Genomic DNA, 25600 nt, shown 5'->3' with positions numbered 1-25600 from the left:
ATGTTCAGTTTTTGAAACTGCAGAAGAGGATAGTCTCTCTGGGGCAAATGGAAGAAGCAGTCAGTCATTGGATGTGGAATGATTCTTATGTTAGGCAGCATTTGACAAGATTTAACTGAATTATTGTTTTCGGGGACTGTTTTGTCAAGGGCATAGACAGGAAATTCTGTGGCAGTGAGCATGAATTTGGGATGGTTTGCTGATTTCCTGGTGCTCGGATAAAGGACGTCTGTAAACATTTCAAGCAGATTGTTGAAGGTTAGATTGGGAAGCCAGAAATTATTGTAGATATTAGTAGGAATGATATTTTTCAAGAAAAATGAAAGCAGAAATAATGAAGTTTAAGATATTAAGTAGAAGATTCAAAAATAGAACTTTGAAAGTAGTAACATCTGGTTTACTCTTAATGTTAAACTCAAATAAGGGAAGGAACAAAAGGTTAAAGGAGATAAATCAATGACTGAAGAGCTGGTGTATTGTTTGGAGTTTCAAGTTGTTGGACAATTGGAATTTCGTTTGGGATAGAAACCTGTTCAAAAAGGATGGGTCTAACCTAAACTGGAAATGGACCAATATCTTAGCAGGGGGATTTGATCATTCCATTAAGGGAGACTTTATTCTGATAGAGAGGGGGTGTGGAGGAATTCTAAGTAGCAGTGCAAACAAAAGGATTGATGGGGAACGTTCTGAAAGTGAGGAGAATGCATCATTAGAAAAGAAGGACAAGTGGGAGTCAGAGTATGTTGCAACTCTGAATACTAAATTGCATTTATTTCAATGCAAGGAGCCTTACAGGTAAGGCTGATGAGCTCACAGGATGTTTGGGAACATGGGATTGGGACGTCATAGCTATTACTGAAACTTGGCTGAGAAATGGACAAGACTCAATGTTCCCAGTTTTAGATGCTATGGGAAGGATACAAATGGAGGCATGAAAAGATGGAGGGGGTGGGGGTGGCGATTTTAACAGCGGAATAATTACTGATGTGACGAGGGAAGATATTTTGGAAAAATTATTCATTGAAAATACATAGGTAGGAATTACAAATGAGAAAGGAAAGATCGCTTTGATGGGAATGTACCAAAGGCCCCCGTCCCAAGTAGTAAGAGGGAAATTGAGAAACAAATATGTAGGGCAATCTCATATATGTAAGCATAATAATGTTGTGATAATAAGGGATTTTAATTTCCTGACCATTGACTGAGGCTAACGTAGTGTTAAAAGTTTGGATGATGAAGAATTTGTCAAATGTGCTAATGATCAGGCTGGGAGGGTGAATAGTTTTTAATGGGCAACTCCTGTGTTTATCCAACTCTCTTTCTCTCTGTTTGGGCTCTATCCTATCGTTTACTCCCTACCCCACCCAACTCCCTATTTTCTGCATATAAACTGACGTTTTCCCAGCCACCATCAGTTCTGAGGATGGGCCACCGAACCTGAAACATTAACTCTGTTTTCTCCTTCACAGATGCTGCCAGACCTGCTCAGTTTTTCCAGCAACTTTGTTTTTGTTCCCGATTTACAGCGTCTGCAGTTTTTTTGGTTTTTGTAGAGTATAAAGGTATTCTTAAGAAAAAAATCAGGAAAGCGTAGAGGGGACATGAGAGAGAGCATGCACAGATAAAGTTCAGGATGATCTATAGAGATTCTAGAAATATATTTAAGAGCAAGACAGCAACTAGAGAAAGGGTAGGGCTTCTTAAAGATCAAGGATGCTATCTTTCTGTTGAACCCTAGGAGATAGGAGAGATACTAAATGAATATTTTGCATTCGCTTTTACTTTGGAGAAAGAAATGGACTCTAGATAATGCAGAGAAATAAACTTTGATCTTTTAAAAGCTGTTCTCATTACAGAAGAGGAAGCTCAGGAGGTCTTGGAGAATATAAAGGTGGATAAACCTCTGGTACTTGACCTAATGTATCCCAGAACATTATGGGATGTAAGAGAAGAAATTATCAGACCCTTTGTAGAAATATTTGCATCATCTTTAACTACGGGTGAGATGCTTGATGACTGGAGGGTGGCTCATGTTGTGCCTTTGTTTAAGAAAGGTTGTGAGGAGAAACTGGGGAACTATAGAGATTTCTGAAGATGGGTCATAGGCCCGAAACGTCAGCCTTCCTGCTCCTCTGATGCTGCTTGCCCTGCTGTGTTCATCCAACTCTACACCTTGTTATCTCTAACTGTAGACCTGGAGTCTGATTTCAGTTGCAGGTAAATTAATAGAATCCCCACAGTGTGGAAACAGGCCTTTTGGCCCAACAAGTCCACACTAACCCTTGGAGCATCCCACCCAGACCAATAACCTTTTAACCCATCTAAACTACACATCCTTGAACACTATGGGCAACTTAGCATGGCCAATCCACCTAGCCTGCACATCTTTAGACTGTGGGAGGAAACTGGAGCACTCAGAGGAAACCCACACCGACATGGGGAGAATGTACAAACTCCACACAGACAGTTACACGAGGGTGGAATCGAATCCGGGTCCCTGGTGCTGTGAGGCAGCAGTGCTAACCACTGAGCCACCGTGCCACCCCAAATTGTTGGGCATGATTATAAAAGATCGGATTGATGGACATTTAGAGAGGCAAATTGATTAGTGATTGTTAGCTTGGCTTTGTGCAAGGAAAATCGTGTCTCACAAACTTGATTGATTTTTTTGAGAAAGGTGCTAAGAAGATTGATGATCATTTGAGCAAGGCAGTAGAATTCATTTATTTATTAAAGCCTTTGACAGGGTTCTGCAAGGTAGACTAAATAGTAGCATTCTGTCATATGTGATTCAGGGTGAGCTTGCCAATTGGATACATGATTGGCATAACAGCAGGAGACAGAGAGCAATGATGGAGGATTGCTTTACAGACTGGAGGCCTGTGACCAGTCGTGTTCCACAGAGATCGGTTCTGGAACCTCTTTAATTTGTCATTTATATAAATAATTTGGATGAGAATATCGAAGGCATGGCTGGCAAGTTTGCAGATGGTACCAAAGTTAGTGGTGTAGTAGATAGTGAGGAAGGTTTTATGAGATTGATCAAATGGGTCAATGGGATGAAAAATGGCAGTTGGAGTTCAATCTGGATAAATGTGAGGTATTGCATTTCGACATAACAAACAGGACAGGGTTTTTACAATTAATGGTAGGGCCTTGGATAGCATTGTAGAACAGAGGGACCTACGGGTGCAGGTACATAATTCTTTGAAGTTTGCATCACATATGGACAGGGTGGTTACAAAGGCATTTGGTACGCTTGCCTTCATTGCTCAGTCCTTTGAGTATAGGATTTGGGAAGTCATCTTGAGATTTACAGCCCTCTTCTGGAATACTGCATCCAGTTCTGGTTGTCCAGTTATAGGAAGCATATTATCAAGCTGGAGAGGATTCAGAAAAGACTTACCAGGAAGTTGCCAGATATGGAAGGTTTGAATTATAAAGAATGTTTTGGTTAGCTGGGACTTTTTCACTGGAAAGTAGGAAGTTGAGAGGTGGCCTGATAGAAATATTCATTTCACATGTGGAAAGGGAGGTTGAAGCAGGAGACAGGGACAGATGGGGAAAGACAGAGTGAGGAAAAGCTGAAGTGAAAGGAGTCGGGGTACAGCAAGAGGGAGCATTACAAAGTAGGAACAGGAGTAGTGGAAGAACTGAAAGTGGACAGTGAGTGATATGTGGAGTAGAGAAGAAATGAAGGAACCAGCAATGGAAAGAGGATTTGGAGTTGGGCGTTTAAGGAAGGAGGAATAAGGTTGAGATGAAAATGAATAAAGCACAAGAGCAAACGAAAACAGCAGGAACAGGCCACTCAGTCACTCAAAACTGCTCACCATTCTAGAAGATGATGGTTAAGATGCCCCAGTCTCAACTTTAGTGTGTCAGAGCATCATAGTCCTCAACTGTCCAATATTTCAAAAATCGATTTAGCCCCTTATTAATACCTCCAGTGATCTCGTGTCCAGAAGTTTTTGGGGTGTAGAATTCTAGACGTTTTTACCCTCAAAGAAGAAAATCTTTCGCATCTTAGTTTTAAATGAGTGCACCTTATTCTGGAACTATGTTGCCTAGTTCAAGATTCCCCACTGGTGGGAACATCTTCTCAAGTACAGAAAAAACACTTCCCATTCTTCTAAATTCTACTGAATAGGCACTTAACCTGCTCAGCTGTTCTTCAAACTATATCCTGGGAATCATCCCTTTTGGACAGCCTTCTAAGGGAGTACAGCCTTTCTTAAATCCAGGGACCAAAATGTAACTCCTACTAAGAACACATTCTGTAGATTTGTAACAAGAGGAGCTGAAAGGATCTAGAGGGAGACAAAAAGGAATGAAGGAACGAAAAGAAAGGGATAAATGAGAGTGGAGTATGAATGGTGGAACAGAGAATGGGAAGATGGAGTTGGACCAGTCAGGGTGGAACAATTAAAGGAGACAGAAATGGTGGAAGGGGAATGTAGAGTGATGATGGAGCGGCAGAAGAGTAAAAGAACAGGATATGAGGAGGAATGGGAATTGAGGTTAGAAAGGGAAGATGCAGAAGAAAAACAGGGACAAGAAATGGCAAGAGAAGAAGGATAAAAGGAATGGGATGAACAAGTCAGCGGGATGGTGATGAGATAAAACAGTGTGAAGCTGGATGAACACAATAGGCCAAGTAGCATCAGAGGAGCAGGAAAGCTGACCCTTCTTCAGAAAAATGAAGATGAGTTCAGGGAGGAAGAGTTTAACAGTTTGCTTGCAGTGGAGAGTGGGTGGAAAGTATGGAGAGAGTACAGATTAGTAAAATGTAAAAAGGAGGAAACTACTATGTCAAGAGGAGTGTGAACAAGGTAGCAGAATAAAATAAGGACAGAGAAAGGACAGAAATGAAGAGAAATTGAAAAAAGAGAGAAAAAAAAACACATGAGAGAGGTAGAGGCTCAGGAAGAAGTAGAAAATGTGAAGGTGAAAATGGAAAGGGGAGAGAAAAGGGAGTGAAAAAAAATGATGAAATAGGAAAGTAGTTAGAGGGGAGGAGTGGAAAATCCAGAATAAAATGTAGGAGGCGAATGAGGTTGGATGAAGAAAGGAAAAAGCAAGAGTGAAGGATGGGAAAAAACAATGGAAGAAACTTGAGAAAAGGAATGTGCAGTGTGTAGTGGGAAAATAGAAATGGGAAGGATCACTAGCAGGAGAGGAGAAAGATAATGAAAGATGACCAATCTGTCCCAAGACAGCTCTCTGGCTTTCTAAAAGTGCACAAGACAGCTTTCTTCTAGGTTTGATGGTGGTGAGTGTTGGTTTATTAGTAACTGCAATCTAACAGCTTTCACTCTTTGTTGAGAAATAACATAGACGTGTAGCCGATTTGAGGACTCCAATTGTCGGCAGGGCTAAATAACGTAAACTTGGGGAAATTGCATGTAAATCTTTCAAGCAAAAGTTGAAATCTTTCTATAATATTGTCGAGTCATGCAAGACAGATACCAATATAACAGCAATAAAATCCTCCAGGATGGGCTGTTTGAAAAATTAGAAAAAGAATTGATTGTTTGTGCATTCTATAGAATCAAACGGTAATATTTTGGATAATAAAGTGTGAGGCTGGATGAACACAGCAGGCCAAGCAGCATCTCAGGAGCACAAAAGCTGACGTTTCGGGCCTAGACCCTTCATCAGAGCTGGGGTCTTGTACAAAATTATACAAAAATATGTTTAAAAAAAAGCTAAGATCAAAAAAAGTCATGTCACTTATTGCAGACAAGGTCTTGAAAACAAATAAACCTGTTGGACCATAAACTGGTTTCAGAGATAGTAGGAACAGCAGATGCTGGAGAATCTGAGATAACGAGGTGGAGAGCTGGATGAACGCAGTGGGCCAAGCGGCATTCTGCTCCTCTGATGCTCTGTGGCCTGCTGTGTTCATCCAGCTCTACACCTTGTTATCTCAGACTATAGCCTGGTGTTGTGTGGTTTCTGACCTTGTCCACCCCAGTCCAACACCAGCAGCTCCACATTATGACTTATTGCAGGTAAGGGAAAGCCAAGGGAAATGCTAAAATCAAAGGGACCCATTTGATGGTAGAGATATACGTTAACAAGTCATATTTATATTCCTAAATATATCTTAAATTTTTTTTTACCAAGCAGGATGGTAAACAATATTACTTGTAACATGCAACATGAACCAAGTGACTTTCGATATGTGTGAATCAGGACTTCCAGTTAGCACAAAGAGACTGAAAACCAATAGATTGCCTGGGACTGATGAACTTATAGTCCATTGGCATTTAAAGAGAAAAGATAGAACATTGGCATTTCTGCTTCAATCAAAAGAAAGATGTCAGATCTATTAGTCTGACTTCAACAAAATCGCATCTTGGAATCATTCACGGGAATTAAAAAAAGGGCATTACTAATTAAAAAGCAAGTTAGAAAAAGGCAAACAACGTTGGTTTCAGAAGTGCAAAATCTTGCTTGCAAAACCAGACAGATGACAACCTAGGTTGATGGGATAGCCAGATGACCCAAAGGGCATTAACTTTCAAGCAATCCTTGCTGAACCAACAAGAGGGGTACTTTTTACACCCAATGACATTGCTTTATAAAGGAAAGGTGAGCTACAGGCCAAGGAGAAGGAAGCAGAGAGCTGCTGAAATATCAGGATGAGGGAGGTACTTGATCCAAATCCATAATAATCCCAATTCCAGTAGGGACCCTAACCCATAAGTGACATTGACCTTTGATAATCAGAATTAAGCACAGTGCTCAGATTTCCAGTGGGTGGTGCCAGAGGATAAGGCCCACACTGGAAATTTTTAGGTGTAAAAGGCAACTTGCAGATTGATGTTGCAAAGAATCTATTCCCACAGACAATGATTTCCAGCTGACAGGAGGTCTTTTAACTGGATTCCTTTCAGAAGTAGCCTAATGTTTTTCCTGAACAGATCAAATTTAAATTGGCCCAAAACACCTTATTTTTATAAGGGTTAACAAGAAGGGAGAAATGAATCAAATGGACTGCTGCAGCAGAACGAATAGGAGGAAGAGTTTGGAAAAAAAAGGGAGAAAGAGGAAGAGATTTGGAGGAACAATTTCCATTTTGAGGTAAGGGGAAACTCCATGTAAATGTTAATCCCAACACATTTATTCTTTTACAACTGTAACATAATGAATTATTTGTGACATGCTGATATTTATGACATGAATCATCATTGACATGAAACAGGAGTAGGCCATTTGCCCTTGAACCTGTCCTTCCATACATCAGCTTTGATCCATATCAAATGTTTTTGTAAGGTGTGTTCAGGAGGGTTTCCTAACTCAATACGTTGACAGGCCCACGAGGGGAGAGGCCATTCTAGACCTGGTGCTCGGAAACGAGCCGGGGCAGGTATCAGATCTTGTGGTGGGAGAGCATTTTGATGATAGTGACCATAACTGCCTCACATTCTACATAGCTATGGAGAAGGAGAGGATTAGGCAAAGTGGGAGGATATTTAATTGGGGAAGAGGAAACTATGATGCGATTAGACATGAGTTAGGAAGCATGGACTGGGAGCAATTGTTCCATGGTAAAGGCACTATAGACATGTGGAGACTGTTTAAGGAACAGTTGTTGCGAGTGATGAATAAATATGTCCCTCTGAGACAGGCAAGAAGGAGTAAGATAAAGGAACCTTGGATGACGAGAGCGGTGGAGCTTCTCGTCAAAAGGAAGAAGGAAGCTAGGGTCAAGCTCAGCTCTAGAGGATTACAGGCAGGCGAGGAAGGAGCTCAAAAGTGGTCTGAGGAGAGCCAGGAGGGGGCACGAGAAAGGTTTGGCAGAACGGATTAGGGAGAACACAAAGGCATTTTACACTTACGTGAGGAATAAGAGAATGGTCAAAGAAAGAGTAGGGCTGATCAGGGATAGCATAGGGAACTTGTGTGTGGAGTCTGAGGAGGTAGGGGAAGCCCTAAATGAGTTTTTTGCTTCTGTCTTTACGAAAGAAACGAACGTTGTAGTGAATGAAACCTTTGAAGAGCAGGTGTGCATGCTGGAATGGATAGAGATAGAGGAAGCTGATGTGCTGAAAATGTTGTCAAACATTAAGATTGAAAGTCTCCAGGCCCGGACCAGATTTGTCCTCGGCTGCTTTGGGAAACAAGAAATGCAATTGCTTTGCCACTTGCAAAGATCTTAGCATCCTCGGTCTCCACTGGAGTCGTACCTGAGGACTGGAGAGAGGCAAATGTAATTCCTCTCTTCAAGAAAGGAAATAGGGAAATCCCCGGCAGTTACAGACCAGTAAGTCTCACGTCGGTCGTCTGCAAGGTGTTAGAAAGGATTCTGAGGGATAGGAGTGGAGGAACAGTGTGGAGGAACAGAGGGATCTTGGTGTGCAGATACATAGATCCCTTAAAGTGGCCACCCAAGTGGACAGGGTTGTTAAGAAAGCATATGGTGTTTCAGCTTTCATTAGCAGGGGGATTGAGTTTAAGAGTCGTGAGATCTTGTTGCAGCTCTATAAAACTTTGGTTAGACCGCACTTGGAATACTGCGTCCAGTTCTGGTCGCCCTATATGACCATCTGGAAGAGCATGGCTTGATTAAATACAGTCAACACGGCTTTGTGAGGGGCAGGTCATGCCTCACAAACCTTATCGAGTTCTTTGAGGATGTGACTAGAAAAGTTGATGAGGGTCGAGCTGTGGACGTGGTGTATATGGACTTCAGCAAGGCATTTGATAAGGTTCCCCATGGTAGGCTCATTCAGAAGGTCAGGAGGAATGGGATACAGGGGAACGTAGCTGTCTGGATACAGAATTGGCTGGCCAACAGAAGACAGCGAGTGGTAGTAGAAGGAAAATATTCTGCCTGGAAGTCAGTGGTGAGTGGTGTTCCACAGGGCTCTGTCCTTGGGCCTCTACTGTTTGTAATTTTTATTAATGACTTGGATGAGGGGATTGAAGGATGGGTCAGCAAGTTTGCAGATGACACGAAGGTTGGAGGTGTCGTTGACAGTATAGAGGGCTGTTGTAGGCTGCAGCGGGACATTGACAGGATGCAGAGATGGGCTGAAGGTGGCAGATGGAGTTCAACCTGGATAAATGCGAGGTAATGCATTTTGGAAGGTCGAATTTGAAAGCTCAGTACAGGATTAAGGATAGGATTCTTGGCAGTGTGGAGGAACAGAGGGATCTTGGTGTGCAGATACATAGATCCCTTAAAATGGCCACCCAAGTGGACAGGGTTGTTAAGAAAGCATATGATGTTTCGGCTTTCATTAGCAGGGGGATTGAGTTTAAGAGTTGTGAGATCTTGTTGCAGCTCTATAAAATTTTGGTTAGTCCGCACTTGGAATACTGCGTCCAGTTCTGGTCGCCCTATTATAGGAAAGATGTGGATGCTTTGGAAAGGGTTCAGAGGAGGTTTACCAGGATGCTGCCTGGATTGGAGGGCTTATCTTATGAAGAGAGGTTGACTGAGCTCGGACTTTTTTCATTGGAGAAAAGGAGGAGGAGAGGGGACCTAATTGAGGTATACAAGATAATGAGAGGCATAACCAGAGAGTTGATAGCCAGAGACTATTTCCCAGGGCAGAAATGGCTAACACAAGGGGTCATAGTTTTAAGCTGGTTGGAGGAAAGTATAGAGGAGATGTCAGAGGCGGGTTCTTTACACAGAGAGTTGTGACAGCATAGAATGCGTTGCCCGCAGCAGTTGTGGAAGCAAGGTCATTGGGGACATTTAAGAGACTGATGGACATGCATATGGTCACAGAAATTTGAGGGTTCATACATGAGGATCAATGGTCGGCACAACATCGTGGGCTGAAGGGCCTGCTCTGTGCTGTACTGTTCTACGTTCTATGTTCTATATCCCTTGAAGTCCTTACCTACAAGAACCGGGTGATTTTAGGCTAACATTCCAACAGCATCCACAGCATTGTTGAACATAACATAGTTACAAAATTTCTCTATCCACTTGTGGAAAAGTTGGTCTTTTGATCTCATTTTTCCCTTGTCTACTGATTTCACCATCTGGTTGAATGGAAAGCCTTAGTTTTAATTTCTGGTATTGTCAATTTAGATCTGATCACGTACTATGCTATGTTATTCATCCCAAGTTTGTGCAAATCATACTGCCAGCACATTTCATGTGACTTATTTAAATAATATATAACAATTTAATTGTTAAAATCTTATTTTTATATTCTATCTCACTTTTCTTTCTTTCTCAATCCAATATATATTTCATTTTCACCTTGCAGGAACTGGCTTGACATAGAATTCATCTGCTCCATCATTGACCCGGATTTTCCAGCAACCAGTTAATTATTTCTGCACTGTGGAAATCCCCAGTGAAGCAGACTGCTCAGGGTTGGCCTGGGAAGTTGAACATTCCAATGGGCAATTCTCTTTTCCTGGAATCTTCCAAAACTGTTCATTTAAGCAGGGGTACTTGAAGGGATCTCACAGTTTAACATTTAATCAGGAAATATTAGAATTTAATTCCTGAGTAACAATTAAACTGACCAGAAAGCTTACCACACATATCCCTATCTAAACCTGCTCCAGACACCTTACACATTCTGAAAGGGTACCCCACCCTTGGATCTGACACCCTTGCCCCTCAGGATCCAACACACCCTCCTCCCCTGCTATCATACCCAACAACCATTCTAAACCCAGGGCCTAACTCCCCCTCTTTGTCTGGAATCTGATACCTCCCCTTTCGCTTGAGACCTAACACCTCCCTCTTCCCAATCCTGGGACCTCACACCCACCTCCACCCCATTGGGCCAGAAACTCTCTACCCACACTGGCCTGCCGTAAATACACAATAGCTTAACTGATGCCCTTGCTTCTTTGTACCCTGGCATTCTACCCACCAGGTACACTGATACCATACCCATCTGGCACCCTAGCCTTCTGGCATTGCTCCCAGCTGGCACCCTAAGTGGCATTACATTTACAGTTTCACAGATCTACAGGCTGTCTGTATTGCTGGCCAACTTAAACACAGAATATGGCAAATGGGCATAATTTCACAGAATCACAGAATCCCTGTGTGGAAGCGGGCCATTCAGCCCATCATGTCCACTCTGATCTTCAAAGAGCATTCCACCTAGATCCACTCGCTACCATATCCCTGTGTTTCCTCTTGGCCAGTCCACCTAACCTGCACATTTTTGGACTGTGGGAGGAAACCAGAGCACCCAGGGTAACACACACAAATACAGGAAGAACAAGCAAACTCCAAACAGACCCGCAGCTGGAATTGAACCCAGGTCCCTGGCACTGAGAGACAGTAGTGCTAATCATTGTGCCACCATGCCACTCTGGCATTTGTTTTCCCCTTACTCTTGTGCACTACCAGGATAAAGTTGGATTTAAGGTACTGTCCCCATTTCTGCAGGAAGCATGATCGGAAACTCTCGCCAGAAATATGGAGCTTTATCTTAACACATGCAAGTATGAGAGGATTGACAATCTGAGTATGATTACCACTCGTCGCAAAATCTGACCCTTTATTTCCTTCTCAGATGCTGCAGTCAGTTTCATAATCCTTTAATCAGATTGGATATGGAAATGCACAATTGTTTGCCTTTTTCATTTAGATCCCAGATGCCCTGTTTTTCTCACTGCAGTGGTAATACCTCACACTTCCAGTAACTTGTTATACAAAAATGATAAAACCTAAACTTGCGTGGGCAAGCCCAATTAGTGGTAGATGTTGTTAGAAACCCTGTCACAGCAAATGTTAGTCCCTGAAACTCATCCTTGAACTACATACCTATATAACATAAGGACAGTCGTCCCCAGGAACTTCCCTGGGATCAAAGGAGCTTTACCAGTCTCATAACGACAGCATTTTACACAATTTTAATTAAGTTGCTTCAAATGGTATTTATAGATTAAAAACCTTTTAACCTTCCTATCAAGTTAATAAGCTATTGAAAGTGAGCGAGCAACCATGATTTACGTATAATTGGGATGCATAACACTGTAGAGGATGTGAACAGTTTTAAACTGCGTCAATGCTGGAATCAAGATTAAAGCTTCACATTAACCCAGACTTTGAAAGCAATGGGCAAAAAGGAAATGAGATCAAGAAGCCAATTTTCTATATAATGATATTTTAATTAATGGACCGTCACACCGTATATAGGGTTACATAATAAGGCTAAACTCCAATCTTGGTCACAAAGCCGATTTAATTCCTGTACATGGAGATGCATCGCAAATTTAATCACTTACTGCACCCAGTTTATGGATGCATAGAAAACGTAACTTAGCATTGCTTACTGAATGAATTTAGCCAGGCTTTGAATACGAAGTTTTATATATAGCTCTATATTCAATGATTTGTGAGAATGATTACATTTGTGAGCATGAAATACTGGATTTATAATCTTAGCTAATTTGTACTTCCTTCTTATGTACTATTATAAAAGACCCGTTATGTTAGAGCTGTCACAAAATTTTGCTTAGATAGCCACTGGAGTAGTGTGTCCGGTTCTGGCTGCTGCACTACAGAAAGAATGTGTTTGTGCTGGAATGGATGCAGAGGAGATTCACCATGATACTGCCTGGAAGTGAGTACTTTAGCAATGAAGAGAAGGTGGATAAGTGCAGTTTGTATTGAGAGCAGAAAAGGCTGAAAGGAAATCTGATTGAGTCATGTAAAATTATGAGGGGTATGGACAGGATGGTTAGAAAGCAGCTGCTCTCCTCAGTTGAAGAGTCAATAACAAGAGGACACAATGTTAGGATGAAAAGTGTGAGATTTAGTTGGGATTTGCAGAAAACATTTTTCACCCAGAGATTGGTGAAAATTTGGAATGCACTGCCTGGGAGGGTGGGAAACTTCACAACCTTTAAAAAGTATTTGGATGAGCATGTGAAATGTCTTAACATTCAAGGCTATGAGCCAAGTTTGAAAAGTGGGACCAGTGCAGATTTAAAGCAATTTTTCTCAGTGCAGACTCAATAGGCCACAGGGCCTTCTCTGTACTGTATAATTCTATAATTCTATTCTCATCTGATTACTGAAAAACTGTAGGCATAGGCAAGGTTAGAATATTCCACCTGAATTGCAGAAAAAAAAATGGAGAGAGCCTCTTTAGGTCATTTGAGGTCATCTTAAATGGTAAGTGTGGTTTTATGACCACACTCCACGGGACAACGTATAATTTCTCCAAGATGGAGCCAAATATCGTGCACTCTTTTTTAAGTATAAAATGGAATTACTTTTGTAATAAATCCAGCTATAATATACCATGTGTAATATTTAAACTATACTTGCCAAAAAGAGCAGACAGAAACATTTTTGTTCTTTCAGAACTTGACTTTGGCAGTTCCATTTCTCACAGATGTCAGAACTATACCAGCATGGGGATCACCAAAGATGGAAAATATATTGGTCCATAGCCTCCGGTGATGCTGCCAGCAGACAAGGCTAGATTGCCATCTATGGGGTCAAGTGCAATAAGTAGTAAGCAGTTGTAATGAAAAGTGGCACAAAATATGATCCTGTTCTTTTTTGGTCATCCTTTATCATTTTCAAACTTTCTAAATCCTCTGGTTTATCATTAATCTTTGTCAAATTGTATATTTATCTTTCAATTTGATTCTACCTTTAACTTGTTCGATTAATCATGGTTGGCTTATCCCTTTCCTAGAATTCTTCTTCCTCACTGGGATATATCTTTGCTGTGAGCCATGAATTATTTTCCTAAACATCTGCAATTATTCCTCAACTGCTTTTGCTATTAATCCCCTTTTCCAGTCCACTACAGCCAGCTCTACTCTCACTCCTTTGGAATTGCCCTTATTTAAGCTTAGCATAATTGTTTCTGATCCAAGTTCCTCCTTCCCAATCTAAATGCTAAATTCTACCATGTCATGGTCATTATTTTTTAGAGGATTTCGTACTTTGACACAATTTATTGAATTTAGTGCTTTGCACATTAACAGCTCCAAAATAACCTGATCCCTGGTTGGACCCACAACATATGGTTCGAGGAAACTGTCCCAAATCCGCTATAAATTATTCCTTATGGCTACATTTGCCTATCTGCCTATCCTAGTTTACCTACAAATTAAACTCAACAATGGGTGTACTGCCTTTCTTTTATGCCCTCATTAACTCCTGATTTATTCCTCTCTGACCATTGCGGGCCTTTAGATTACTCCCATCAATGTTTTCTTCCACTTTTTATTTCTTATCTCCATCCGTATGGAACCTATGTCTTTTGATCCAAGATAATTACTTGCTATTGTATATATTCCATCCTGTACAACCTATGCTACTCTGCCACCCTTACTTCCCTGCCTGTCCTTTAGAAAACTTACATTCTGTGAATATTCAGTTCCCAGTTTTGATTTCCTTCTGACCATGTATTCATAAAGGCTGTATGATCACACCCATTTACCTCTACTTATGCCATTAATTCATTTATTTTGTTTTGAATATGAGGTGTATTCAAGTAAAGGGCCACTCATTTTGTCTTTTTACCATTTACCCAACCTCTTAAACCCTAATTACTGCTGTTTTTCTATGATTGTACGCATCTCCCTTCCTGTCCCACTCTAGGTACTATTATCCAAATATCTGGCCTAATGCCTCCTTGTCATCTTGATGTGTAAGCTTTCATTTCCCCTGTCCCAAGCCCTCTCCATCTCTTCATTGTTGCTTCCCTCAGCTATTTACCAGCTTGACCTGCTGGAGTGTGGGTACTGAGTCAGTGAGTAAGGTATAATGTATTTGGATGATATACGGGTCATGGTTAAAAAGCAGCCAGTCCATGCAAGCTGTGGGTGTGAGGCTTGATCATTGCTAACCATGTGAGGATGAGGTGAGGGTATGAATCTGAGATGTGAGTCATGTTTGATGAAAAATGTTGTTTGGTGAGTGAAGTAGGTTGCTGGTGAGCTGAGCAGTGTGTGAAACGTGATTCATTTGTACAACAATATGAATTTGAAATGCATTTCCTGACTTTGATCACTCATGACTAAGATCACTAATCATCTTGGAACACTGAATGCAGATCCTTTGGACTACCTTCTTTGCATTGGCAGGGGTGCTTACCTACTCATACTGCTTTCTCAATGTTTGTCTAAAATACTTCCAGACCCCCAACAGGTAGAGACATCTTCTGTTCCTGTCTATCTCCTGCATGAAAGCTTTCATTCTGCCTGAGAGGTTCTCATTCTGCTCACTGTATCCAGATTTTTCTCCACAAAACTATTCCACTGCCTACTGTAGCCAAAATGCATTTCCTTCTCATACAGGTACAGGCGGATACATTTAAGCACTGCAGGTTAGTTTTAAATGTGCCTCGCACATATCCCCCTGCAGAAGGATGCAACACTGGGCTGCGTGCAACCATCAGTTAAATTGGCAAGTACCAAAAAGTTTGTATGTTACTTGTATTAAAATGAACTAGTTGACTTTAGGACGCATCCTTATGCTAGTGGCTTCTTTAAGAGTCTTGCTAAGTGTTAGTTCTCCCGGGGCAGTGACATGATAGAAATTCGGGGCTTTACACAAACGTATCAATTAATTAAAACCTATTAAAGGTTTAACAGCACCTTAGGTTTGTTGAATACATCCTCATCAGTTGTGTGACTGTTTGATCTTTTACTTACAAATTTTGTGTCTTTTACCACCTCACTAACACCTGGAGAAGGAGCGATACTCCAAAAGCTTCTTTTCGAATAAGTCTGTTGAACCATAACCTGGTGTTGTGTGATTTCTGACCTTCGAGGATTAAAGACTGTGGTAGCATGTTCCAGCCACTAGAGAGAGTTCACACCAAATAAGGATTGATAACATCGCAGATTTTGACATGAAATTGGAAGAAACAAAATGATGGAATTAATTGATGGTACAGACAAGAAAGCTTCTCTAAGTTAGAAAATTAAATCCTTGTGTTTTTTTTTAAAATGCTGTTTGAAACAGCAAGGCTTTTTAAGAAAACTGATAGTATTCCTTGTGATCAGAGATAATGGGAACTGCAGATGCTGGAGAATCCAAGATAACAAAGTGTGAAGCTGGATGAACACAGCAGGCCGAGCAGCATCTCAGGAGCACTCCTGAGATGCTGCTTGGCCTGCTGTGTTCATCCAGCTTCACACTTTGTTATCTTCAATAGTATTCCTTGACTGCCTCAACCATTTCCTCTGCCAGCTCGTTCCATTCATGCCCCACTCTCTGCGTGAAAAAGCTACTCTTCCTTTTTAAATCCTTCCCGTCTCATCTTAAGCCAATGCCCTCTAGTTTTCGACAACCTCCTCCTAGGAAAAAGAATGCTTTTCGTCATTTGTATAAACGATTTGGATGTGAACTTTGGTGGTATGATCAGTGAGTTTGCACATGACACCAATATAAGTTGTGTAGTGGGCAGTGAAGAAGATTATTTCGGAGTACAATGGCATCTTGATCGGATGGGCCAATGGGCCAAGGATGTGCAGGTGGAATTTAATCTAGATCAATGTGAGGTGTTACGTTTTGGTAAGGCAAGCCAGGACAGGATTTTTACAGTTTAAACGTAAAGCCCTGGAGAGTGCTGTTGAACAAAGAGACTAAGGAGTGCTGCTGAACAGTTCCTTGAAAGTGGAGTTACAGGTAGACAGAGTGGTGAAGCTGCATTTGGCATGCTTGCTTTTATTGGTCAGTGCATGGAGTAGAGGAGTTGCGGCTCAATGGAATATTGGTGAGGCCACTTCTAGAATACTGCGTAACTGTGTTAATGTGACCATGTTTGGATCAATGGACTCTTTTTCAGATTGAATACGTACTGTTCATTCTCTTGGGGTTCAAAGAGTGCCTTTAAGACTTTCAAAATGTCTGCAGCGCATTTTTTCAGAGAAATTCAAGGGATAATACACTTTGAAATAGACTGTTCCCAAAGGTAATAAATGCAAAATGGCTCCTTATTGGCATTTGAACTAGTCTACCATGCCACTCAGTTGCATCAAATCACCAAAATGTTTAAAAAAAAATGAAACTGGATAGACCATTAGAAATTACAACAGAAAACAGCATTGTTAAGCCAGCAAAGTTCTTCTTACCAACATCAGAAGTCTAGTGCCAAACTTGAGAGACTAGTCTCATAGTCTAGTCAGGATTGCAGGAATATTGCTGCAGCAATAGTAACTACACGATAATGTGGAAAATTTGAAAGGTATGTCCTGTAAGTAACAAACTGAATAAATCCAACCATGCCAATTACTTCTCAATAACCTACTCACTAACATTTAGTTTGGGTTCTTCTCAAGCCAGTCAGATCATGACCTCATTGTAGCCTTGGGACAAACAAGAGACCTGAATTTTAAAGGTGAGGTGAGGGTCATGGCCATTGACAATAACTGCCTGTCAAATCAAGGAAACACCAAGAAGCCTTAGAAAACTAGAGTCAATGGGTATTGAGGAGAAGTTTTCTGGTACCATACCTGGCACAAAAGAAGGATGGTTATAGTTGTTGGAGGTCAGTCACCTCAGCTGCAGAACATGTCTGCTGGAGTTCCACAGGGTGGTGTCCGAGGGCCATCCATCTTCAGCTGCTTCATCAATAGCCTTCCCACTATCATGGGGTCAGAAGTAGGGATGTTCACCAATGATTTCACACTGTTCAGCACCATTTGTGACTCCCTGGATACTGAAGCAGTCCATGTTTAAATGCAACAATAGCTGGACAATATTCAGGCTTGGACCGGCAAGTGGCAAGTAACATTCAAGTCTCAGCAAGTTTCAGGCAGTGACCATCTCCAATAACAGAAAACCTCACCATTGCTCTATTCCATGGAATTACCTTTGCAGAATCTCCTGCTAACAATATCCTGGAGCCATTGACCAGCAACTAATCTTGAAGTAAATACGGTGGCTATGAGAGCAGGTCAAAAGCTAGGAATCCCGCAGCAAGTAAGTCACTTTGAATCCCAAAAGCATGTCCACCGTCTACAATACACACGTCAAGAGTGTATTGGAATATTCACCAATTGCATGAATGAGTGCAGCTCAAACAACATTCAAGAACTTTGATATCATCCAGGACAAGGCAGTCTGTTTGATTGGCACCACATTCACAAGCATTCACTTCTTCCACAACAAACGCACAGGAGTTCTTTACACAGTACTTTACAAACAAGTCACAACTGCCATTTAGAAGGACAAGGTCAGCTAATACATGGAAATGATACCACCTGCAATTCCTCCTTCATGATACTTATCAACATTGACAATATATTGTTCCTTAGTGTCACTGGGTCAAGATCCTGGAAATTCGTCTTTAACACAATTATGGGTGTATCTACACCAAATAACCTTAAGGTTCAAGATGGTCAATCTCAGCCACCTTCCCAGCCACCAGGAAACGGGGATGGGCAATTAATGCAGGCCCACCAAGTGAAACCCACATTCCATGAATTTAAAAAAAACCTCTTAGGTTCACTTCTGACAATATGTTCTGTCCTTTCAGGACAGCAGCCTGATCAGAGTGGCACTATTATTGAAATGCCTCTAAGATGGCTGCCTTCAAATTGTGTGTGCCTCCTCCGAGAAATCATATGACTATGGCATACCGGGAAGGACATTAGTATATGTTTGCAGTACAAACATCTGTAATGTCACATTTCCTTCCTTTCACAGGAACACAATAAATGTTGTGTCTTGATAAGATAAAAACAGAGAGCAGTAATGAGTCAATCACATCACCAATGATCTGGTGTCATGTATAGACCAGACTAGGTAGGGTTGGCAAATTTCCTCCCCTAGAGTATATCACTGAAACAGAGGGAATTTTCTACAGTCAATAGGGTAAACATAGTTAATTTTAAATTCTAAATTTTTTTATTTCCTCTTGAATTCAAATTTCACAGCAATCGTGGAGGGAATTAAACCCAAGTCCCCAAACATTAGCCTGGGGTTCAATGATTCATAAATAGATCTAATATGGGGCATATATGTTATTGGTCATAACATTTCATTCTCCAATGATTGAGAACATCCAAAGTAAAACTTCATAAGGCCGCAGCAATAGCTGAATCTCTACTGTGCCAAGTGCTTTGATAGCACTGATATCACCATCAGGATACCAAAGCACTAGCCAGGAGCTCATTTTTAGCAGCAAGGGATTCCACTCGATCAATGTTCAGCTGGTTTATGATCACACTTGGAAGATTATCAGTGCCAAATGTCATAAATTACTCACCGTTTACTTCCTTACCAGGAATATGCTAAGAGGACAAGGGCAAACTTTTGCTAACTTGACTCATCAAAATGTCGTGGTGTGAGGAGACTAATTTCGCATTAAATCCAAGGCAGTAATGCATTCAATGATATAAATTCAGATTTAAAATTATTGGTGGACTGTGATTGAATGATCATTCACAGAAAGTGATGGGACTTTGCCATGCTTCAATAAACTGGTCAATTTAAGTAAGTATTTTTGGAATATACTGAATATGATAACCATATTATTTTATTTGCATTTTATTGTTAACCGTTACAAGGACAGATATTAATGCATTCAGTAATATCGCTCGGAATAATGGCCTACATTTTGTGAGGCTGGCATTCTGCAAGAAATGATATCTAAAATGAATGCAACCAACTCAAAAAATGATGCATTGCTGCCCAATTAAAAAAAAGGCTTTTGTTAAAGACATTTTCTCATAGCAGGTTTTTCTCAGTATATAACTGTGTATAAAATATTCTTACTAGTGCAAGCCACCAATGGTTTATTTTGTTATGTAACCTATAAACTGTGTTTTATTGTGTGGGTTTAATGAAAAGCCGAAACAATTAGCTAATCGAAGGTTTGTAACTCTTAGCTTTGCTTTTTTGTATCACGTAGAATGGAAGAGACATTAGGGGACAGCAGTATCATCTACAACAGACAACTGGACTTTGTATTCCAAGCATAATAATGAATGGCTCCCTCTGTGCTTCCTATTTCCTACTGGCATATCCCTGACTCTGCAGTACAACCAATAAGGTGATTTCCCTGATGTCTCTGATGATTATGCCTCATTGACCCTACCTTTCAAATTGTTTAGTGGATCAGAAGTTCTCAGTTAAGAACCTGCAACACCCTAGGGGACATGACACCATTACCAAAAACCAGCACTTGTCATGGACTGGTAGCGATATCCCTGTGTGCTCTTATATGTAGAAGATTGGTGTAGTGGGCAGTCAGCTCACTGTAACTGGTAAAGATTCAGGACAAGGAATATAAATCCTGCTATAGGCGTTACTCGCCTGTCGGTTCACGCAAACTGAGCCAAGTTGTTGGCAATGTTGTGTGAGTAAGTTTTAATGACTTTCCTTTCCAAACTAAATGCAACAACAGTGGTCATTTGACTATCAACACCCATAATGTATAACTCTTTAGATAAAGAAAAAAACAAACAAAAATATTTGCATGCACTGTCCTTTGCAGCTATAGGTTACCAGCATACATGTTTTGAAGAAAATTATCACTCATGAACAAAATCTATTTTTTCATTCCAATTTGTCCCATTTTCAGCACATGCATTACATACATTATCTTTAAAATGTTCAGGTCTTTTTGTGGTACAGTTGCACATTGTGTTGGCTATTCGTCTGACATCTGCTCATTCCAAAGGTGCTATGCCTTCTCTAGCAAATGTCATCCTGAGTTATTGTTACTGTTGTGACAATTGTAGATGCTATTCCATTGCCCTTGTTGGGGAACAGTGATGTCTGGGACTAACGGTCATACCGTACATTATGCAGTTGCTCACAACACAACCTCCTCATTGGCTGCCTATATTAGTTCTCCTCCAGCCCTGTAGAAATGCCAATCGGGATGCACCACTACCTGTATCTCTGAAAAGTTCATTTAGAATACAGTCAGAAAAATACTGATTTTACCCAATTTCACTTGTTAGTATTGATCCTTCGCATCTCGGCTGCCAAGAACTGTGCCTTGATATGTTACAGCAAAAATTCTTCCACGGTCAGCATTGAATAGTGAGATCACTTCAAAGCTTTCTTGAGATCCTTTAGAACTGTGCATTCCCTCAGCTCTCCAGGTTTCTGTTTTTCACAATGTAATCCAATGTGCTAATCCAGTCAGTATGAATTGTGTCTTTCTTAATTATTCCCTTCTTTTCAAGTTTCTCCATCATGTCTTTCAGGCTGGACTGGAGGGCAGCAACAGCTGTCCTTGGCAGGTGTTGAGTGGTTCTCATACTCTCGTTTACTTCGAGATTATATTCACTGGAAACACCTCCAAGACTAATGAAGCCATTGTTGATATTTTTTACAATGTGCTCAGCAGTCATTGGCCTGGTATTCTGCGAAATGCTGCAAACCTCCTTTGGTTTGTATATGATTGCTGGTCCATGTTTTAACTGAAACAAGTGAATTTTACTAAATGCCTACTATCTGGAACTGTCGGTCTTTATTCTTCCCATCTCATTAGTCTTTCTTCGGTATGTCCATAAGAACCCTCGCCAACTGTTACAGATGAACCATAGAAAGCATTCTATTTGGATGCATTAAGGTTTGGTACAGCAACTGTTCTGCCGAGGACTGTAAGAAACTACAGAAAGTTGTGGACACAGCCCAGGCCATCACGCAAGCCAAGCTTTTATTCATTGACTCTATGTATACTTCTTGTTGTCGCAGAAAGGCCACCACCGTTAAAGACCCCTCCTACCCTGGTAATAATATCTTCCAACCTCTTCTGTCAGGCAGAAGATACAAAAGCTTAAACACTAGTACCAACAGGTTCAAGAACAGATTCTCCTCTGCTGTTATTAGACTTCTGAATAGTCCTCTCAAATTTCAAATCTAATGTTAATCTTGCCCCTTGGGCACCCTCTTTGCAGCTGTAACTTTGTATTCCTTCCTCTGTTCAATCACCCGATGATCTTTGTACGCTATGATTTGCCTGTAATGCATGCAAAACAAAATAAAACTTTTCACTGTACTTAGGTACATGTGACAATAATAAATTAAATCAAATCAAAATCAAATCTTTCACTTAATTTTTCCCTTGGGATGTGTACTATTCTATCAAATAGTCTCAACTTTACCTTCAGGCCTTCATTTTTCAGTGACCACTTTGAGCCACGGCTCACTGGGCTGTAAGTTCATAAGTTGATTAAGTGTCAGTGTCTATCTGCATATTCACTTGATGCTGTCCTTCTGCAGTCATTACTTTAACAAGTTTGGATTTAACCAGTTCTAGTGTTTGGAATGATTTGTTAGAATCATCATCAAACATCCCTCCAGAAACCATCTTTGTGGGGCTTGCTTTACTTTTAATCTAAACAGCTACATGCAAAGTAATTCAGCTTCTCGCAATCTGGTCACTGCTTTCCCAGGTTGGGAAAACTTTCCTTCCTTTCCACAACATTTATATCTTTTGATTTGGCTTTGATCTTTTGGCAGTCCATTCCACAAATCGTACTTTCCTTTCTTCCTGAGCTCTGCTTTTATTTACACACTGTTCATAAATTACATTAGTCAGGGTCTCAAAATGAGTCTTCAAGGCCGTCAATGTTTCTCCAGTCTGTTCCTTAGTGAAGTCTAGGGTATAATCCAGCTTGCAATGCTCATTCCCCAGCACTGATAGCCAGTTTGCTACTCTTATCTGTTCAGCTTTTATGTTTAACTCCATAGCCAGCCAAGTATTTTGCAATTGAGACTAGGAGAAGTTCTCATTCTGTCCCATAGTCTTTCATCTCCATAAGACCAGTGACTATAACACTCTAAGTAATCTTAACATGACCAGTAGTAAAAATTGCAGGCTGCAATAATTTTAGCTGCTTTTCTCAAAATACACACAATTTTAGCTTCTTACTGCTGATGTCATGTTAATGCCTTCTCTTTCTGAATAGAAATAACAGAGTCACAGTGTCTAAATGCATATCTCCAACGAGGCAGTGCAGCAATAACATGCCTACTAAACCATGGACGAGTGATCTCAGGGAGCTTTTTGCCCTGACAGAGCTTGCAATATGAAACAAAAGGATGAATGAATTAATGAGTAAAGTGTCTAATGACACATGAGGATATTGAATCATCTACTGGAAATTCTGAATGGGGAACAGGAATGAATCATGGTCAGATTAATTAAATTCAATGTGTGTCATTATGTCGACTTTGACTTCTGCTATTTTTAGGAAATTTGAATCAATTTCTAAACAAGTTGAAACCAATTGAATAAATTCTGAAGTTTTCCCTTTATGTGACTGCATTGAAAATGGTGTTGATTTTGCTGCTGCAAAACTGACTGCCAACTTCTTGTGCTGTGCTTGGGCCTCCAATAAAATCCCATTCAACTGTTGATGACAAATATTCTAGCTTTTTTATTGAAACCAAGCAAAAGTATGTTGAGTGTTTATCAATAATTATTTAGTCACGTACACTTACGACAACTTCTAGTTAACTGTAGAAACACTTGGCTTTCTGGAAAATACATAATTTCTAATAAAATCTGGTTCAAATTCTTTGGGGAAGTTCATGCCTAACCAGCTACCAGATCAGAAATTTCTCCACACATAATGTACCGGAGTTGTTCCACAGTCTGTGTGTTCAATACCACCATCATTACTTACATACAAGCTAATGATAATTTCAGATGAGGGGTGCCAATTTCCACAACTTGTATTCAACATCCATGTTTCCCATTACGTAATAACTGCAATAATAAGTACATATTCAAATGTATAACTAAATTTCATGCAGAAGTAAACATGTATAATTGCAGCCCTTGGCAATGTTGTAATCTGGAATAGGTGCCTCAGCAGCACAAAGATTGAGAACCTCTGCAATGAGTCATATCAATTTTCATCTGATGATAAGAGATCTCCCTCTCACATTCATTTGTTTGCATTATGGCCATAATTTTGCACAATATTGAATTTTTAAAACTTATCAACTGCCCAAAGTGTGCTTCTAGCAGATAAAATTATACATCTATTTTTAATAGGGACATCATTCAAAACACATCCCTTACGACTGTAAAATCTTTGAACGAAAACAAGTTTCTTGCTGACTAAACACTCGTTAAATCATAAAAGGAACAAAGGCTTGAATATATAGGCCACTTCTGTGACCTCCAAGTCTCAAAGCAGTTTGTAGCCTGGAGGTAGCATTGAAGTGAAGTCATTGTTGTTTTGTTCTGCAAGGCTGCTGCTCAATCTGCTGAACATTTCTGTCTTGTCTTCTGTTTTCGTTTCAGCAAGGCATTTTAGTTTAGAGTAACATTGCTCAATTCATAAACTATAAGCAACATGTGACTAATCCAAAGTCTGGAACATTTAACCTCCAAGAACAAATCAGTACGGAGTTTATGGAGTTGGTTTTTCTCTTAACCATTGTTTTATTATGTCTTTAACATGCTCACTTCATGGTTTAACAGAGGCTATTTGGATGTTTGCAATTAATGTTGTCATCAAAGTTGGGGCATTATTTGTATTGATATTTACTGCTTCATGAGCTCTCCCAAGGAGTTTTGCTCTAAAATTGAATTTACAAAGCATTAGGAATTTGTAATCTGAAATGGAGGTAAACTTAAGCTGCAGTGCAAGTCGGCATTCGAATTTGGGATTGACCCCTTAATGACAGGGATTTAAACACCAATTTATTGTAGATGGCATCTCAGTTCTCTCCAGTCAAGCTTGTGTGTGTGTGAATGTGCGCGTGCATATAAATCTTTTTGTAAACTTTGGAGGCTTTTAAACTGACAAGGATCACATGTTTCAGGAGAGAAAATCATTACACAGCAGGCTGTACCCATGTCAGTGTTTCTAGGCAGACATTCTGTTTCCTTGGTCTTTCAGAAAACAGAAAAAGAAGAGGTTTGCATTTACGTGGCAAATTATACAGCTATCAAAATGAGCCAAAGGCCTTTACAATCCATGAAGTACTCCTCATTGTAACATATGCAATGCAGCAGGCAATTTTTTGCAGGAAGTTCCCTCAAAATTAGTCAGGTAATCTGTTTTTTTTTAATCTTCATTAAGGGATGAACAGTGGACAGGATGCTGGGGATATCTTTCTTGTTCTTAAAATATGGAAATCTTTCCTGTCCACTTGAAGGACTGAAAAATCTCAGTTGAACAGTTCATTTGAAAGCCAGCAGCAGGAGAAGCTGGCAGTGTGAACATGCAGACATTTTAACAGCATTGTAAATAAAGCTCTGTACACACAAAGACCGATGCTATCTTTGCCTATCTTTGTGCACCATTTATAACTCCTGAGATACTGAAGCAGTCCTTACGCAACTGCAGCAAGAACTGGATGATATCCAGGTTTGGGCTGAAACGTGGCAAGTAGCATTCACTCAACAAAAGTGCCAGGCAATGACCATCTCCAACAAGGGAGCATCTAACCGTTGCCCTGTTGTTTATTGTTTTGACATTCCTGCTCACAACCAAACCCATACGATCCAGCACATTAAAATTCAGCCCAATGTTGCTACTTGTAAATTGATTTACGAGTACTCTTTTCACAATGTCACTACGTTCTGCACTTTACTAACTAACAGTGTTGAGTGGGGAGAAAAGTCATTTTGTAGGTCAAGTGGTCTACCTCCGGGGTATAAAACAATGATTTACAATCATTACAAATGATTTCTGTTTGAATACA

General features: G+C 40.4%; 1 long non-coding RNA gene across 1 annotated transcript in view; it reads right to left on the bottom strand.

The window, feature by feature from the left end:
* Positions 1-25600, bottom strand: part of LOC125457314 (uncharacterized) — a 201428-nt gene that overhangs the window by 93028 nt on the left and 82800 nt on the right. The window lies entirely within an intron of this gene.

Source organism: Stegostoma tigrinum, chromosome 12 (assembly GCF_030684315.1).
Source record: "Stegostoma tigrinum isolate sSteTig4 chromosome 12, sSteTig4.hap1, whole genome shotgun sequence".
NCBI lineage: Eukaryota > Metazoa > Chordata > Chondrichthyes > Orectolobiformes > Stegostomatidae > Stegostoma > Stegostoma tigrinum.
Note: the sequence above shows the minus strand (reverse complement) of the source record. Positions and strands in the feature narration are given on the sequence as shown.